The following is a 19,709-nucleotide window of genomic DNA, read 5'->3' as shown; positions in this document are numbered from 1 at the left end:
TTTTACAGAGAGAAAGCTTGGGGGTAAGGACTGTAAAACTCCCCTAAGCCTCGTTGGAGATCCCTCCAAAAATGGAGGGGGTGGACTCTTACTGATTAGAAGTCCTAGATGGAGTAAAGGAGCTAAGGAGCTCGGTCGTCCTGAGAGCTGAGCCAGGACGGAGTGTGGGAGGTTGGCCTTGAGGGCCCTCCCTTGCTGCAAGCTACAAAGAAGCTCGCAGCCTGAGACAGGGCACAGAGGCCCTGCAAGGAGCTTGAATCTCCTGGAGATACCAGACCGTCACGAAGACCCCCTCTGCTTCGTGATATGACGTGGTGAAACGACCTTTGTCTGGGGTTACGAAGACCACGAAAGACCCCTCGGTTGGTTGACGACGGGGCTGCGAGGGGCTTGGGTTCCCCCTCGTGTGTGCTGGCAGAGATCCAGCTATCAGCTGCTGCAAGAAACAGAAGAGAGAGAGAACCTGCTGCCTTAGAAGATGCTGCTGCTTAGTGACTGCTACTCTGAAGAAGCTGCTGCCCTGAGAGACTGGAAGGGATCTGTCCTTCTTTCCCTCCTGGACTTTTATTTGGAGGGGAGAAGAGATCTGATCCATTGTAAATACTATATGTCATCGTAGAGATAGCTAAGGTTGTATATAATGTATTGTAGTATTTACTTGTACAGTCATTGTAATATATTCTCTTTCCCCCATTCTGAGTCTGGTTGTGTTTTGTCTGGAAAAACCCATCTCACATTGGGTTGAGATGTGGGGGGGGATGGAGCTAGGGAATTGGATTTTGGGCTGTCTCAAACCATGACACTAGGTCACTGTGGCATTACAGCTGGAGTTAGAGCTTTGCTTGACCATGACAGTGTTTATCAGGAGTTACTGTTTCACCACGAAGAAAGGTAGAAAGCTCCCCAACTCATTAAGGTGAATTTTCTGTTCCAAAAAGATTGCTTTTGAATTGCTGCTCCAGATCAAGTGACTTAGATGTATAAATTTTTCTGGTTCATTTTTGCAGCCAGCCACCCACTTGATCTTGCCCTATTTTTTTTTTTTTGAGCAAAGCAGTGACTGTAATAGGAGAGGCATTTTGAACACTGTCTCATTAGTTTTTTTCTTTCTTTTTCATTAAGCAGTTTCCCTAATTGGCTTTATTTCTGTTGGCAATTATTAAAATCCATGTTCTCTCTTTCCCTTATCTCACTTGCTATGTGTATCAGGGGAGTGCTTCCTTTTTCTACATTGTTTAGGGTAAAGCGCCCCAGTGCTGCCTCATCGCTCTTCTAATCTCTAATGCTGATTTGATTTTTTCCACTGTCTTGCTCAGTTTATCTACTGTCCCCTGAAAGATGTGAAGGGAACAAGTCCTTAAGAAGGTATTTTTTCTCTAATACACATACTGTTTGTTTGTTTTCTGTTTGTTTGGGTTTTTTCCAAATATGCATAACAACTATTTCTTGTGTGCCATGGAATTAGATGACTTGGACAAGCAGTTGGATTTGGAAAAAATTCAAGCTATCTATTCTTATCCTACCTCTCATTCCTAGGGAAGTACACTCAGACTTTATCAATTAGGTCTGTACTTTTAGGTAAGGTGTGACACAACTACATCATTTCAAATGGAGCATAGCAGAAATGGCAGGGAAATGCATCTTTAGGACCCTGGGATTAGCTCAGCTGGTTAGAGCATGGTCCCAATAAAGTCAAGGTTGCAGGTTCAGTCAAAGTATAGGCCTTTCACTTTAGAGTTGGATTTCATGATCCTTGTGGGTCCCTTCCAACTCAGCATATTTTGTGATTCTGTATGAAAATGCTACTGACATATAAAGGAGTTTATAAATTTACCCACTTCTGAAATGATGAATAAGCAGAGTATTTGAAAGTTACAAAAAAATAAGATTCATCTGTGCCTTCAAAATAGAAAAAATGTCTGGCAATTAACTCCCCTACATATTGCAGGAACAAAAAGGGAAAAAGCTAAAGAGGTGTCTGGACAGGGACACTCACAGTGGAAAAGAAATTTTGTGCCATATGTCCCCCTTCCATCTGTGTATGCTCTCTTCTGGGTCATGACATCTGGTTCTGCTTGATATCTGGCTCCGATTCCTGTATTTTTAAAGTAAACAGGACTTGGTTCTCCTCAGAGACTGAAGAGAATAGACCACATGCTGACTTTTAAAAGAAAAGCCAAGTTTTTCACAAAAACATGTCTCCTCATCCTAGATCTGAAGGGCTTGGTACACGTATGCATTTAAATGAGCCAAGGATGTGCCAGCACCATCTGCTGTGAATTTTAAAAAAACCTGCTAACTTTGGCATGTTTGACATTTTTGGAATGTTGGGCCATAAAGTTATTGGGTACCTAAATTAGGAGATGAATTGGCTTATTATTAAGGAAAGGATCACGTCCAAGAGATCAGATAACTGAGGATGGGAAAAGATCAGTTGTCCCAGACAAGGGTTCATGATCTGCCATAGGAAGTGGCTGTGGGTATCCTGAAACCCTGGAGCCATGAACCAGCCACACCAGCCTCGCTCTGTGCAATGCCTCCACCTAGTGATGCCTGAGACTGAAGCTTTCCCCTTCTGGAAAACGTCACACTGTTTACAGAAGATCATGGGAAGTTCTGCTGCTAATAATAACAAGCCACAACATTAAAAAAAAAAAAAAAGCACACCAAGAGGGAGTCAAAGAAAGAAGATACTCTGATGACTGCAGTTCTGAATTATTCTGTAATTATTATTTTTACTGCTTTTCCCATCCTTTGTAGGAACTAGCAGTGAATTTAGTGGAAAATGAGATTTTTGTCCTTTAAATCTGTATATCTCTTAATTCAGTGTCTCAGAGTTAACTGGGAAATGGGGAGAAGCTGTCCTTTGTAGACACAGCATATGTCAATTAGATGTGACTGAGCAACACTTCCCATTGGTTATTCCAGGAAAAAGACCGTGAATGGAGACTGCTTCATCTGAGATCTGCATTCCAACAGATCCACTGTGCGTGATGGCTGCAGGATCATTAACAGCCATGTGCTCCCCAGGCAACTGAGAGTTCCATAGCTCACTTGACGTGGTGAGGTATGGAGAATTTGTGCCACAGCTTTCCTGGAAAGCACTGGCCAGTTCTCCTGGCTCTGGCAATTTGGGTGTTCAATTTCAGAGGCAGTGTCTCTGCTATCTGAAACGATCAGTTCCCAATCCCCAGTTGTCAATCATTGCCTTGGGTGGTGTGGTCAGGCCCCAAGGGACCTTGCAAACTGCCTTTCTGCATGGTATGTAGTGCGCTTTTCCCCCCCCTTTTTTTTCAGTTAATCTACAACCATATGGTTTGTCAGTTGAAGAGAATTTGCAAAATGAAAGTGATTGGGAGGTTTTGAAGTCTATTTAGAACCTTTGTCAAAATCTCTGGGGAGCAAAATTTTGTACTTGGATTAATGTCCATTTGAATATTAATATTATTATTAAAAATAATAACATTATGATTAATGTTAACATTGTTAACATTGGTATTAATAATAAATGCAGCCAAAGCAGAAATACTGTTATGGTTATGGCTCAGGCAAAGTGATTCTGAGCTCCAGAACTAATGGTGAAGATGAGACTGCAGAAAGTGATTAAAGCAATTAGCACAAGATGGTTGGGACAGCGCAGTTCATAATCCGTAGCTCTCAGTAGCAGTTGATTTTGTAGTGAGTGCTATGATACACTTGAAGGGTTATAGTAGTACATACATTAAAATACATGAAGGTCCTCTGATGACTGAAGGGTCCCAGAGCAGCCCCAGGCATGCTTCATGCGTAGACCCTCAAATGTACAGTGCTGCCAAAGCTGAAATTTTCCGCTCCAGCTGTGGGAGGCAATGAGCAGCCAGTGGTATCCTGGGGGAGGCTGGGATTTATAGAAGTGTAGGAGGTGTGTCCCAGGGGTGCAGGGGGACGCACCGAGGGCAGAGAAGCCAAGGGACATGCGCTGAGACAGACGACCCCGTTGGTCACAAGGTCACATGGTTTTAGGGGATAAAAGGGAGCGCCAAGTTTGAATAAAGCCTCTTTGATTTCCACTTCATCGGAGAGCGGTCTGCATTTCTTTATCATATAAAGACACCCACGCTACAGAGAAGGGCTTAGTAGGTTTGGTGAGGCTTCAGGAATCTGTGAGTCAGGCCATGCACTTGTTTCTCTTCTTCTTCAGTCTATCTCTTTTCCTTGAAACCCACTAGAAAAGGCTGCCTTTTGCTCACCTCATGCTCACACAGCTGCGTCTTGCAAAAAACAACCTCCTTACTCATATCCTTACACTTTTGAGTTACAACAGGTCCTAGCTGGAATTGATCTAGAACACTTGAGAAGCGAGTCACTACATATATTTCTGTCAAGGATGTGAATAATACAGGGTGGTGGCTATTGCCATTTATGTAGGTGGATAGTCTGAGATGATCTTTTATAGGAAATAAAATGAGAATTCTTGCTTATATTGTAATGGGAGTTGAATCAAAGCATATACTTTGCAAAAGAAAACATGTCATTTTTAAAAGTAACCATATGACTTCTTCTTTGGTAGCTAAATACCATTTCAACTGCGTAAGAGGCTAATTGAAAAAAAAATAAAATCCTTGTCATGCTTTAAAAGTGTTTGGCCAATTTGAGCTAGACCAGGCAGCATTATGAAGTCTTTGTGGTCTGGCCTGGCCTGGGGAAGAAAGGGGGAGGTGAGGAGGAATAAAGACAGAAGCACCACACATAATTACTGATTAATATCATGTGAAGTATTTTAAGCTACTTGTGGCACATGTGAAGCAGCAAAGTGCCATTTTATCTTTGTACATACCTCTCTCTAACCACAAATGTGCTTAATATGGACATATTCACTGCTCTTGGCTTTTCTCTTTGCAGATAAATCAGCTTGATGATCTTTTTTAGATTTCCTGAGCAAGGCCACCTCCTGGATCATCATGTTCCTTTCACAAGCCCCAGTGTTGCAGAAGTTTCCTTGCCTTAGATGTAGAGTGGATTTTTTCTTCCACTAAAAGCTCCTGGTTTGTTGTCAGCAAAGTATTCTCAAGCAGTGAGTACAGAGTCCTTTTGAGGGGAGCTGTGGAGGCAGTTATTTTTTACCTCAACTGAAAAACTGCACCTGTATTTCGTAAAGGAGGGAAGGTTATACCCCCCTGCAGGTGATCATAAATGCCTCGGGGAAGAAAACAAGGCTTTTGATGTGTGATGAAGTATGGTTACTGTGAGGCCCTATGTTTCTTTGGCTAGGGGCTTGTAAGGGCTGGAGGGAGACATGCTGGCTGCAATAGCTCCAGCTGACCAATTCCTTGGACCAAGAACTGTCTCACAGCTAAAGGACCCAGTTTACTTTCAAGAGCTGATGAGAAAAAATAGAGGAACAACAAACACTGGAGAAAAGCATGAGAACTCTGCAGAGTCAGGCCAGCAGTTAACTGAGCCAGGCATTCTGTCTTCAGCAGTGGTGAAAGGAGTTGCTGAAAATCTGACTGGTATCTCGACAGCTGCTCCAAGCTGTGGGCTGGCTCTCCAATTGCAGAGGCAACCAGGTTGGTTGCTGCTACCTTCTCATCTCTGCACTGCCCAGATGCAGTGCACTTCAGCTTCTGGCAGGATGCTCTGTTGTTGCTGGAAAAGGGTGACATTTCTGAGTGCTGAGGTGGGCATTGAAAGTGAAGCATTCCTTGCTCTGGTGCTGCACCTGCATGGACAGCCTCCCAAGGGTGCCAGCTCCAGCTGCACCTCTCATAGCTGTCAGCTCAAGCCAGCTTGGCTCCCATGCCATAATCACTTCTGTGCTTTGACCATCCTGTAGGCTGCTGATGCAGTGTTTGAGGTCTAATTCTGTGTCTGTCATCCTTAGAGCTTTCTCACATACTCCCTCAAGACAAAGGAGTGGAACCAACAGTAGGCAGGCCCTAAAAGGAGCCCAGCCTGTAGACCAGACATGCTCCCACATGAAACCTCTCTCCTGTTGCTTGATCCAGCCTTATCAAGCTCTATCTTTGATTGTAGACACACCTTGTGCTGACAGGTTAATGGATTTTGTCATCACTTGCTGTTAGCTAGGACTAACTGGGGTGTTTTAATGTCACAAATTCCAGAATGCAGTGGTGGTTGAACAAAAGTGAGTGACATTGTCATATAAACACTCGAAGATCTTGGAGTGCTCTGAGCTAATGGTGTGTTTTGGTCTCCCTTCAGCCTATTTGCCAGCATACACCATCAGGAGCTGTGCACCTTTGCTGCTGCTGGGCCATGGCTAATTCAGACTACATGGATTTTATCTCCAGCACTCAAGATGTGAAATCTGAGCTCCACTGAAACCCTGGGATCAGGGTAGCATTCTGGTGTCTTAACCCTGAAGTTTCTTTAGTATTTTGTTTCCTTTTCCTCTCTGTAGCAGCAAACAAATCCTGAAGTGAAAGCTGTTAGGATTTGTGTGGCTTGTTTGGCCTGTGTTGTTCCAGTATTTCATGGCCTTTTGCTACTGCCCGTAGCAATAGTAGCCAACAAAGTTGTGTATTTACAGTGAGATGCTTTTATCATGCTAAGTCAGCAAATATTTAGACTTGGGCATGCTGTTGACTTCCTTTCTTGAGAGTGAAAAAGAAGGTTTTGTGCCTTCTGCAAAGTCCGTTGCTATTGGTGGGAAAGAAAGCCACTGGGGTGAAGTATCAGAACCCAAACTCTGTTCTGTAAGCCTTGAAAACCACAAAGAGTAGTGTCTATTTCCATCAAGATATAATAATAATAAATTGGTCTATTTTTATTGCATAACACAATTAAACACATCCCCACCAGAGCTGTCTTTCCTTAATAAGATGACTTGGAACACTGGGGGTTATTAAAACAATCAACCTTCTCTTGAAGAAAACATCACTCTTCATTGGCTCTTGGTCAACAAACACTCAACAGGAAGTTACCAGAGAAATGTCTTCAAGCATCATGCTGGTGCAGCCATCCAATGCCGCTGGATATCAGGAGACTTGTGATACTTTTTTTGATATCTTCTGTCATGGTCTGACAGGTGCTTAATCACTGTCCTCACTAGTTTGGACAGTCCTGCTCCTTCTGTCTGTCCACACCCACTCAAGTCTGTCCTTTCTGTTGTGCCAGCACAGCTGCCTGTCCAAGAAACCGGCCCAAGAACCAAAACAGCTGAAAAAGAACTGCTTTTGTTGTTCTTCTCAGCTAGTTAGTTCTTAGGTAGGTCTGTTTCCTGAACTCTCTGCCATGTAGGAAAACAAAATAATTCTTTTCTGGCACAGGGGAGTCAGGGAAGGCGAGAGTGGATGTTTAAGGTGGTGTTGGATGCACTGCTCCTAAAGCACAGACTTGGCAGGGCTAAGCAGTCTGTATTCTTGTGGCTATACCATTTCCAACACTCAAGTATTTCCAACACTTTGGAGCTCCCTCTGTAGATTGCAGTACCGTGTCAGGAATACACTGAGATAATGTTTCTCTTCTCTGGCCACCTGTTTGGGTTTTAAGGATTCTTATCTATGCATTGCATCTGATGGACTTTCAGTTGCCCTGGTCAAGGGGTTGAGCAAAAAAAGTCATATCCCATACTAAGCAGCATAGTCTCACACACCAGCTTCAGATGGGGGGTATTTTCTTCAATCAACACAACTCTTCTTATGTTTTTTACCCATTCCTTTCTCTTGCTTCAGCACAATCTCAGTTCTGGCCATTCAGGATGTTAGAGAGAAAAATATGATGGATCTTCAGGAAAGAGGCAGCAGCCCTGTGTAACTCCTTCACAGAGGACATTGCACAAGGAGGAAGTTCACATGGGTTCCTGCAGGGACCAACCCTGGAATAAACAGACAAAACATAACAGCCTCAGGACATTCTTGATGCTGAGAGCAATTGAAGGCTAGGATAGTACTGAGGTGGAGTTATAGTGTATGTTGGATATGATCTTACTCTTTGTTTTTCTTAACAGTCCTTACTACAGAAGAAGTACTGAGTTGGATGGTCTGAACCAGCACAGCTATTGTCATATTTCTATGACTTGAACCATAACAGAAATACAAAAATGGAGCTAATCTATCAAAGTTTGCTGTCGCTGCTGTTGGCAAGCATTATTTCACTCCTTTTTTTATGTCATTTATTGATAATTTAATTTAATAAATAGCAATTATTGGAAGGAATTATCTTGTTTGAATTGTAGACTAGTCAAAATTCAGCATTGACTACTTTTGTCTATCACTACATGTTCCTTTGTGTCAACAACATTTGTTGTCATTGTCCATTTTGTTGCCCCAACAAACTCCCCAGTTGCTTTTTAGCCTTCTGAAAATTTGACATTTTGCCATGATTTCAGTTATCCCAACTAGATGTTTCTTGTTCCAATATCTGGTATTTTCATTGTTTATCGCAATAAACATTATTTATTTGTCTTTTCAAGCTTTAATGTACCATCTAAAAAGAAACTAGGTGAAAATCTCCTTGAAACATTTTGCTAGAACAGGTTCTACTTTTGTCATCACTATTTTATTGTCTCAGTCTTTGAAACATAAATATTTATGTTGTCTTGATGCAGATGATACTTTTACTGCTTCCCATTGGACATTTTGACTTAAACTTCTGTGTGCTTCTTCTTTCTCATTATTTTACCCAAAATTTAATTAATTAAAAGTTAGCTCCTTTTTTCCATATATTGTTTGACTCAAATGACCAAACCAGAAGAAATAGCAAGAATAGAATATTTTTAGTAAGAATAATGACTGAATGATTTTAGTATCTCCCAGCTATTTTTTCAAGATTATATAATGTAGCGATTGCTTTACAGATATGTTTCCTTCATTGGCTTATCAGCCACAGGGTTGCTGTTCTACTTATGAGAACCTTTAAATTGTGTCTTTCCACCCTTTAGCATATGAATTCATAGAAAAAGAGTGCTTTTGCTAGTAATTTAGAGAGAGATTAAATCTATTTTCTGGTTTTATTTTTTATTATATACTGCCATTTCTGCTGAGCTCTTAAAATTCAAACTTTGCAGCTATCCAAAGGTCAGATCTGAAACCTGAGGTTTTGCTGGGGCAGGGAACCAGCTTGACGGAAACTTTATGCTGACTTAACAGTATTGAGAAACTTTGTGATAGCATCAGGAAGAAAGTCTGTGGAAAGAGCTCTCCACACAAGTACTCTCATTCAGAACACTTCTGGTTGTCTGAAAAAATTAGTATAAAGTAATTTTCATGATCATAGTACTGCTTCTGTGATATCCTGCAGAGCTGAAGAAGTCAGTGCCTATGGACAAGAACTTAGACACACACAACCCCCAAAGGGAAAGGGATGATCCAGTCTGGTTAGTGGCAGAAGGCAAGGACTTCTAAGACATTCAGAGAGAGTTCTGCTTTCCAAATTGGCTACTCTTGATTGATCCTTACTGTTGAATTTAGAGAGAACTAATGGGAAATGCTTACTTCTACCCCCAGTCATGATGTAAGCTGGACATCTGTCTTCTGAGAATAGATGTTAACAGAGGAAAAACAGCTCTGATGATACAAAAAATTAGAATGCATGGTGCACCCCCGCTCAGTTCTTCATTCTCATACTAGCCCTGTGGTTAGAGCAATCATCAGGAAAATCCCTGAAGGAGTGTGTGCTCCCTCAGCTCCTTTTAGGACACTTTCTTTTCTGAGGTACCTGGGCCAATTTGCACCTGGTAGTACAGTTTTGCTTGTTGAAAGCAAATCTGTTGGAACCCAACCCACTTGAGAGGAGTCAGAGCCTCAGAATTCAAATTTCTCATCAATGTCCATCCCCTGCATAGCTAGGGTCAAATTCACTTGCGGTTGTTCTGTCTTCCTCATGATTTATAAGCTCCAACAAGCAGCAGCCCAGTTTCAGGGGACAGAGTGGAGGGTTCTTCCTGTGATTCAGAAGCCCCTACAGACCTCAGAAGTTGGGTCTTCTGGTTTCTGGTTATGTGTTCTGACTGAAAACCTTGTCTGGTCATTGCGGATTGTTCTCAGTCTGAGTTGTAAATAATTTTGCATTGGAGAGAAATCCTTGCCCTTTCCAAAGGATGGGGTTCTGATCCTGCAGAGTGCCTATCTTAAGCATAGAAGAGACCTTGAATGAGTTCAGGCAATGCTGAACATCAGAAGTATGGGATTTTTCCCTGAGGTATGGGTTAATCGTATTTTCTACATCCCAATTCAGGCAATATTTAGGTAGACATACATGACAGCTGGAGCCTGAATGACAGACCATTTGTGGCCATGTCTGTGTTGTCTGGGCTTCAGTGGCCTTTTGGAACAGCCAACTGATTCTGTCCTTTATAATGCACCAAGATAACCTTTTCCTGGATAATGGAAATGAATACCAGGAAAGAAGCCTCCTGCTAGTCTGCAACTTTAAAATAAGACAATAGCGAACCTTGTTGCTGTCTGGATGTCCAACATCTGACCCAATCATCTCCATGTAACCCACCTATCCTATCATATCCCCAGCAGTGTGGGTATATCTGCACTCGGGCTGCTGGTGCAGTACTGAGCTGGCCAGAGAGCCCCCTCGGCTTGGTGGCCTGTCCTGTGATTACTGTGTTACATAGTATGTGTCTCTGTAATGTCATCTGAGGATGTCAGACAACTTGTTTAAGACACAAGAACCTCAAGATCATTACTGAGCTAATCAGTGCTCTGAACATGGGCTGTGGCACTCACACGTGCAATTATCTGAACAAAATGTCCAGGGTGGCTGACACTTGCTTAGGAGGCCAGTACACGGTGCATGCTGACTCTGTGGAATTAAGAGTATGTGAGGGCTTATATGCCATAATTTGTCAGTCTTTGCAGGATGGATATTCACTGAACTCAAATGCATTTTAAATATTTTTTAATAATTTTTAGTACTCTACTTGTGCATTAAGGATGTTTATCTACCTGCAAGATACCAACATGCCCACACTAAGTAATAAAACCAAGCATCCTTGAATTTTCCGTCTTTTAGACTTAACTTGTTTCTGCAGTTACAAAACTGCTCCTTTGTAGAGAAGAAGGAATGAAATAATGGTTTATCTATGGCACTGAGTTATAGTTTCCACAGCAGCAGAGGGACCCAGAAGTGCTCAAAGCAGCTCTTTTTGTATTCATGTTTTTCCTCCGATTCTCCACTTTAACGCAAATGGAGTCTGCAGTTGACATGGTGGCTCTGTCAAGTTGTGTAATGTGTCTATAGTCTAGATCTTACCTCTGTGGAACAATGCTTCCTTCATATTTCAATGGCCATTTGAACACAAGGTAGGTTTCGTTTCATTTCCTTTTGCACTTGCATGGCACTGACTGACCAGTTAAAAAAAACCCAAGAGCAATGTGAAACAACAATCAATGAGGCAGTACCTATAATGGAAGACCATGGCTTCAGTACTCATGTGCTTCTGAGCAGAGTGCCCAAGGGCCCTAATGCCTAGCATAGGTGAATCAACTAAGTGCAGTTTCAACTGAGCTGTGTACTTGAATGTATGGTACTTCAGCAACTGGTAAGAAGTACCAAAGAAGAGACTGTACCAGAAAGTCTGTTTCCCAAAAGGGCTTTGACATAGCAGTAAAACTGGGATGTGGAATGGGAAGTCATCTATTGGCATAAAATATTAGGTTTCTTTGCTTAGAAATGGAAAATCTTGTCGTCTTACATTTATTGCCAGTGTTCAAACTACACGAGTTTCATTGTTTCCTCTCTGGAGAAGCACTTTTCCGTACATCTGCATTACTCTCTATTTCCGAGCCACAAAGAATGGAAATTTGCTAGTGCGTTTTTTTTTTTCTCAGAAGTTTTTTCTACTCTGAAGTAAGAACAAGGGGAGAAAAGGAATGAACCTTTTCGAACAGCACAACTTCAGACCTTGTTCCTTGAGTCTAGGAACAGATCTCCAGCCTCTGCAGGAATTCCTGGTTTCACGGAAGACAAATTTCTCTTTTGTCTCTCAACAAAATTATTAATCACAGTATTTGTGAGATGAAATGAAATGAAATAACTGACCAAAAAAAAAAGGATTTAAATTAAAGTAAGAGTTAACTATACTTTTTCATTTCCTCTGTTTTCCTATTAATGTAAGAAAATAAGAACTATCATACCAGCAATTGTCTTTATCCCATTGCTAACCAAAAGAACAAGCCATTAATAACGGGCAAAGGAAAGGATATTAAACCTTGCCAGTGTCAATCATGTGGCATGGACATCTTCAGTTAAAACAGTTTTTTCAACAGCGTCTTCAATGGTGATCAAAGTATCTCTCATTCTTAAATTTGAGTCATGCCTTTTGAAACCAACTGCACATCTACTTTACTAATAACTTCACATGCAATTAGGTTTGGGTTTTATTTATGTGAAAGAGTACTGTTTTCTGCTTTAACTATATGCCTGATCATTTCCCTATTTCTATTCTCATGAGAGGTACTGAAAAATTGTTTCCTGTGTAATTTTTCCTAATGCTGAAAGTCCTCTCCTTTCTCACCTGCAGAGTGACAGACAGTTTGATTTATTCTTGTAGCAAAAGCCCTCTTTACCTTTGATATCCTTACTGCTCATTTTAGTAACTTTTTTTCATGCTACTATTTCCTTTCTGTCACTGGATACCAGAATTACACCCAGTTCAAGATAAGGATGTGTTGCATCAGTATAATAACATTTCCTGTTTTGTTCTCTGTTCTTTTGCTAATAGCTCTTCATAATCTGTTGGGCCTCTTGGCAGCTGCTGAACATCATGTTGTTTTCAGAGAAAATCCAAAATGACCCTGAGATGTTCCTTCCATTTATATGTGTTGGTAGGGTTATTTCTCTGAGAATAGGGCTTTGTGTAGCTCAGTAGCTAAAATAAACAAATAAAGCTAGAAGACACCTGATCTCACGGCATTTCCCATGAAAATTTATCCACTGTCCAAAAACAATCATTCTGCTACAGAACTAAATGACAGGTGGTCTTTGCATTTCAGTTAATTTCACAGGATCTAGGAAACTTCCAACGTTTGTGCCTTGTCCTAGAGCCTCAGTCCTGGACCTGTGGGTCTGGGAAACACAGGTAGATAGTTTGGCTGTTGGGCTCTGGTGTATAGGCTGTGATGTGGTGAGAGGAGGACAGAGAGACTCACCTGTTCATGTCATACAGTACAGAGCACAGTCTTTGATGCTCATGCAGGAGGTCTCGGACAAGCTTGTTTCTGTAGGATGTTGGCTGCAGAGTATAAGTCTAGGAACAGTTTGGCCTATGGTCATGGACTCTCAGAGCAATATCAGACAGGAGTGCTCGAAACCTGCAGCTCTTGAAAGCGTTGAGGTCCTCAGAAGCTGCTAGGAGACCACAAGCTCTGCTGCTGGCCATGGAAATGAGGTGGAACAGAGATGTTTCTAACTGACATTTTGGATAAAAAACTGACAAGAACTGACCTCTGTTTCTGGCTGGATCTACACTGAAGACCTGTATTTCTAGTGTAGGCATTGATTAGCTGTGGGTTAACCCTCTCATAGGGGAGGGAGGAGCTCGTGCTCTATTGCCTTGGAGAGCTGCCTCCCAGAAGTCATGGACCCAAAATCCAAAGAATAAATGTCTTTAAAAAATGTTTGCCTAATGTTAAGTAACTCCATCATACATTTCCTGTGTAACTATGAATTGCCTGTATTATACTGCCTACATCCTATGGGGAAAGCAGATGGGGTAGAGTGTCTCCTGCATCTTTCCAGCAACTGCTGCTTCTTATCAGCACCTTGCAGGCTTGTACACAAAGACTCATAGATCTGTGAAGTAGCCCTGGTAAACCCTGCCTGGGTTTGCAACAGGCCATAGTTACATACAAGCTCTTTTCCATGTAGAATCCTGCAGAAATTAGGAGTTTGACCCGGGTGACAATGGAAAAGTGAGCAATTGATACACCAAGACTGTGTTATGCAGTGGGAGTAGGCACGGTGACCATCAATAAGAATAAATAACTCATTTTATATTGATGGGAAAAGAAGATTGGGTCCTGGAACAGCTCATCTCACAAGATGACTTGCAGGAAATCATGTGGAAAGCTGCAAGAAGGCTTTTGATAAACAGAGGATTCCTGGTTAGTGAGGGAAGGCAAAATAGTGTGTTGAGTTTCTGTTTTCATGGTGGAAGAAACAAGCCTGATATCTGAGGTAATCAGTGCTAAAAGGCACTCTGCATGCCATTTGGTATCTCTAAAGAGATAGGCAACTGTCTATATTCTCAAAATTTCTTGCAGCTGGCCAAACTGGGAACATACAGCACAATAAACAACCTGTTTCCTGACATACTCTATCCTAATTTCCATGTAACTAGCTGATGAGAGTCAGGCCCAGAGAAGGTTTTCATGCTGATAGTCCTCCCAGTTTTGACAAGTGCTCTAAGGTCTAAGGATTAGGTGCTTTAAGGTTTTCTGAACTCCAGCAGGGGAATCCTTAGGGCTTGGATACCTGAGTTCTTCAAGTATAGAAAAACTAAAAAAAAAGATTGAATTTTTTTATTCTAGAAAAAGTAACTTGGGTGAAATTTCCTTTTTATGAAAGCCTTCTTTTTTTTCCAAAATATTTTAAACTTTTAGGGAATGCAAACTTCAAGATGCAGACAGATCTGATAGTAAATACAATTAGATTATAAAGGAAAAAACGTTCTTCTAAAAATCCAGTCCATAACCTAGAGAAAAAAGATAAGACATTTTCCTAAATAGTGGTATAATCAAAAACATAAATAATTTTTATAACAAAACTCTGCTTCTGCATGCTTTCAGTATGTCATGACCCTCTGTTGTCAGTAAGACATTAACTTCCAGTAACTCACGTACATTCAGGAACAAACAAAAATATTTAGTAAGAAGTCATTATAAACAATATAATTTATCAACAAATTATCTTCAATGACTTTCCAGAGAGTCCTCATTCATTTTAGTTGTGTAAATTAATAAGAATTGTGTCTTATGCATCTGAGTTATGATTTCCAGAATGCCATGTATTTGTAGACATTTCTTCCCAAGAAATTGTGTAGAAAAAAACCTCTTTATTCTCAAGATAGAGGTCAGATAAGAACAACAGTGATGTGCTGAATAATTGTTTCCACAGTAATGAAACAGAGTGGGCACTGCATGGGAGGAAATTAGCTTCCCGTGCACTCCAAGGGGAAGATTTGCTATAAGGACCTGAGACTTCTGGAATTAATCTATGCTACTACATCAAGCAATGTCTTCCTGTGCATCTCATGGCCTTAAGTTATCAAGCATAACTTAAAATTTGGAAGATTTCACTTACACACATCTTGTCTGTGCTGTGAAGTTATTTAGGCACAGGAGGGTTGTTTTGTTTGGTGTTTCTTTTGTGGAAAAACCTTGGACAGATTTCTTGCCCAAAGATAATTGCCTGCTCAGACTCACTCTCACCTCTGTATTTTAAAGTATTCTGGCATCCAAGGACAGGACCATCTGTGGGAATGGAAGATCCTGAAGACTCAGTGAAGTATTTTAATTTCCATAAGAGCAACAGATCTGCTGCACCGATTCTCTCCCTGGTGGGCTTTGTGGTCTCCCCTCGGGGATCCTGCTGGTGGCCTGGTGACATTCAGACATTCAGAACAGCTGCTATTATTTTCATTCTGGCTGGCTGTATCCAGACTCTGTGGGATGGCGGTGCAGCTACTTTCCTTTTGGGGCAAGGCATGGAGCAGAGAAATTGAAAACTTCTTTATGAAGGGAAATTGCTTTTAAGACACATGGGCTTTGTTAATGATGTTATGTTTTTTGTTTTAATATTGTTCTTGGCCTGACAAGCATAACTATCACTGTTAAGATCTTTTCTAAACTGCTAGTGATCAAATAACATACCAAGTAATGTATGAATGTGCAACCCAAAGGAAATACATGCCATCCACATAAAAAAGGACAGATATAATTCTTGTTATTTTAGCCAATTGCTTCCTTCAAGATGGTGTCAACTCCATTTTGCATTCTCTGAACTTTAATACACTATCTGGCAACTACAGTGGATTTGAAAACCTTATAAGAGATTTGATATCTCTGGTTTGGTGGAATGAAGGAGAGAGATGAGTATGGTAAAAATACGATGGCTTTCTAATACTTTAAAACTTATTAATCCTTTCCCGTCCACATGCATGTCCTCACTGTTGTGTGAGAGCTTGCCATGCCAGTTGACCTTGACTGGCTACCAAGGCCCCACCGAGCTGCTCTATTAACCCTCTCCCTCAACAGGACAGGAGGAGGAAATACTATTAAAGTCCATGGGTTGAGATAAGGACAGAGAGATCACTTACTAATTAGTGTCAAGAGCAAATCAGGCTCAAGTTGGGGAAATTAATTTATTGCCAGTTAATAACAGAGTAGGATAGTAAGAAATAAACCAAAACTAATCCCACTTCTTCCTACCCCTCCCTTCTTCCCAGGCTCATTGCCAAGTCTTCTACCTCCTTCTCCCAAGTGGCACAGGGAGATGGGGAATGGTGGTTTCAGTCAGTTCATAACATTTTGTTTCTGCTGCTTCCTCTTCCTCACACTCTTCATCCGCTGCAGTGGGGGGTCCCTCTCTCAGGAGACAGTCCTTCACAAACTTCTCCAACGTGGGCTCTTCCCATGGGCTACAGTTCTTCACAAACAGCTCCAGTGTGGGTACTTTCATGAGCTGCAGCCTTCAGGAACAGACTGATCTGATGCGAGTCCACCATGGGCCACAGGACCTTCCAGAACACCTGCTCCTGCATGGGCTCCTTTCAGTGGCCTCAGTTCCAGCCAGGAGCCTGCTCTAGCATGGATCTACGGCTTCCTTCAGAGCACATTCACCTGCTCCACTGTTGTCCTCCTTGGGCTGCAGGAGGGCAAACTCTGTCATCACGATTTTCTTCATGGGCTGCAGGGGGATCTCTGCTCCAATGCCTGAAGCACCTTCTCCTCCTGCTTCTTCAGTGACCTTGGTCTCTGCAGGGTTGTCTCAGTCTTCTCTCACAGTTGCTGCGCAGCACTTTTTACCCTTTCTTAAATATGTTACCATAGAGGTGCTACCAGTGTTGCTGATAGGCTCAGCTTTGGCCAGCGGTGAGTCTGTTTTGGAACTGGCTGGGACTGGCTCTATTCAACATGGGAGCAGCTCCTGCTGTCTTCTCACAGAAGTCACCTCTGTACCCTCCCAAGTTTTGCCGCATAAACCCAATACACTCTGGTTAGGCATGTATCCCTCCAACAGTGTCTTCTTGGGATAACTGTCTCAAACTTCTCAAAGAAAGGAACCAGCAGAGCTATTTGGGGACCAGCCCATTCTTCTTATCACAATGTGAGTGGTAATAGGACCGCATGATCAACAATAAAGACCAGGGGCAACTCTTACCTTGGGAGAAGTCCATCCCCATTACAATATTATAAACCTTGAAAAATCTTTCTGATTTCTCTTCTACACAAAGCACAAGATGCCTTTGTTAGCCTCAAGAAAGGTACCATGATACAGAAGAACAGGAAGGACACTGCAACCTCAGTAGGGTGGATCCCCACCAGCTAAAAAAAGCCTTAGATATAACAGGTGGGGACACACCCAACATCTTCCCCTGCTGTCCCACCATTCACTGCCAGTGCTCCCTGGGTTGGCCTCAATGAAAGTAGAAAGCAAAACCTTTCCTGACAGGGCCACCTGTGTCCAGATGTTCCCTACTGTGTGTACTGATGGTCTGCAAGCAGGGAGCAAAAATTTTACACAGTAAGTATTTCCTGCCTAGTAGAGTTAGGTATTAGACAAGTAGGACTACCGTGTTGTTAGACTAAACACTGCTTCTTGAAGCAGAGTGAACCCTGAAGTTGCTGAATTGGTGTTTCCCTATCTCTGCTTTTTATCTGAGGACTTTTTCTGTGTTACTGTTTTTCCTCTTGAAATGCCTAATGCTTGAATGCCTAAGTATTAAGATGTCAGTAACTTCTTTTGATTTGGGTTTTCAGTTTTGGCATCTCACATGCTTTAGCATGCATGCTTTTCACAGCTTAGAAGTAATTTTGCCAACACAATTGAGTCAAATTCATAGTCATGCTGCACCAAAACCAGTCATTGAACCACGGACAGCTGAATCTCTGGGCCATTGACTCCTAGTGCTGATAAGGACTTGTGGGGTCAGCTACAGCATCGTGATACCAATACTAAATTTTTCTCTAATATCAAGTGGCAGCTCCACTAGGTTCCCAGGAAACACTTCCAGTGCTTCACTACCTTTCCTGTCAACAGATTTTTCCTGCTGTCTTGCCTAACTATTCCCCACTTCAGTTTAAACCCATTACTTCTTGACCTCTTTGCTTTGAGAACAGATGATTCCCTTGCTTGCTGAAGTACTATGCATACTGGCTGCCAATGGAGCATGATGCATCTCACTCCTCAAAGAAATCTCTTGAGATATTTCTGTAAGCACACTTTTCCATATACTTATCAGTAGAATTTTTTTTAAAGATGGGCCAAAAGTTACAAGGCATTCAACATTGATTGTAGTTTCTTATGAAAGCTGCAGAATGGCTTTTGCTCAGCTGGCAACTATCCTCTCTAGCCAGGAGCTCAATCCCTGCCTGCACCATGATCTGGGAACAACCTGGGCATGGGTAGCAAACTACAGGATGAAGGGCTCTTCCGAAGGGCTCTTCTGAGGTGTGCAGCAACGCTATAAGAATCCCTGATCTAAATTTCAGTGGACTTTACGATAGAATAACCTATTCTCTGTCCAGGCAATGGAAGTTAGCTTTACCTGAATATATTCAACCTTTCCCCAGAGTACCCTAACATGTTGTGTTTAGAGGATGTTGAACCTCCCACTGAATGCAGACGGTTACGCCAGACTTTTTTCCAAGTCTCTCACATCAGGAAATGAGGAAGACCTTGATGTTGATGAAACTTCACAAACCTGAGCAAGGAGTAGTTTGTGAACTTTTTAAAATAGGGGTCTGATCTGACCCTGACTGGTTGACCAAAGCATTGTGAGATTTCATTGTTGCAGGTGGGTTTTTTTTAGCTCTTTTGCGTCTTCTGGGTCATATGAGAAACGCAACCCCCAGACCACTTCAAAGGAAGCGCTGTACCAAGAACTGGGGAGAGCAAGGGTGTGACATCAATAAGATTTTTGCATACTGGAATACGATTGGTACATCTTTGTGTATTGATGTGGAGTTGCTGCATGCTGACAGTAGAGTCCCAGGAACACTGGAAGGGACAAATGGTATTCATAACTCTGCCAGAGGGAAAAAAAAAGGGGTTGAATAACCACAGAATAAAATCTTTCAGAGACTTAATTTAGCTGTTGATGCAGAAAACTGGTTTCTCAGCACCTTCTTTGTTCAGTTTAGCTTCAGTGAAGCAGTTTCCTTCACTAAAAACTATTCCTGATTCACCAGGGACTTTTAGAGCTGTTCTCAAGAAGCTTTCACCTGACTAGACCAGGCAAAGCTGTCACTTGTTTTCAAGCAGAATGTTTCAAAGCAGTCTCTGTCATCTGAGTGTCCCTTCTTTGTCCTCCCCATCCAGCACATTTATTGCAATATAATAGTACTAAAATGGAATAATTTGCAATTAACGGGAAAACTATGCTAGTGGTAAAAGATATCTGATTGATTTGAACTATGAGATGCCACCTCTGATAGATATTTAAGATAATTACTACAGTCATTTGCATGTTCTGCTCTCTTCAGTGGGAGGTGTCTCAGGATTAAGCAGTGTATTTTGCTATGCAGATATGA

The sequence above is a fragment of the Chiroxiphia lanceolata genome, chromosome 2 (assembly GCF_009829145.1).
Source record: "Chiroxiphia lanceolata isolate bChiLan1 chromosome 2, bChiLan1.pri, whole genome shotgun sequence".
Lineage (NCBI taxonomy): Eukaryota > Metazoa > Chordata > Aves > Passeriformes > Pipridae > Chiroxiphia > Chiroxiphia lanceolata.
This window is presented reverse-complemented; position numbering follows the sequence as displayed.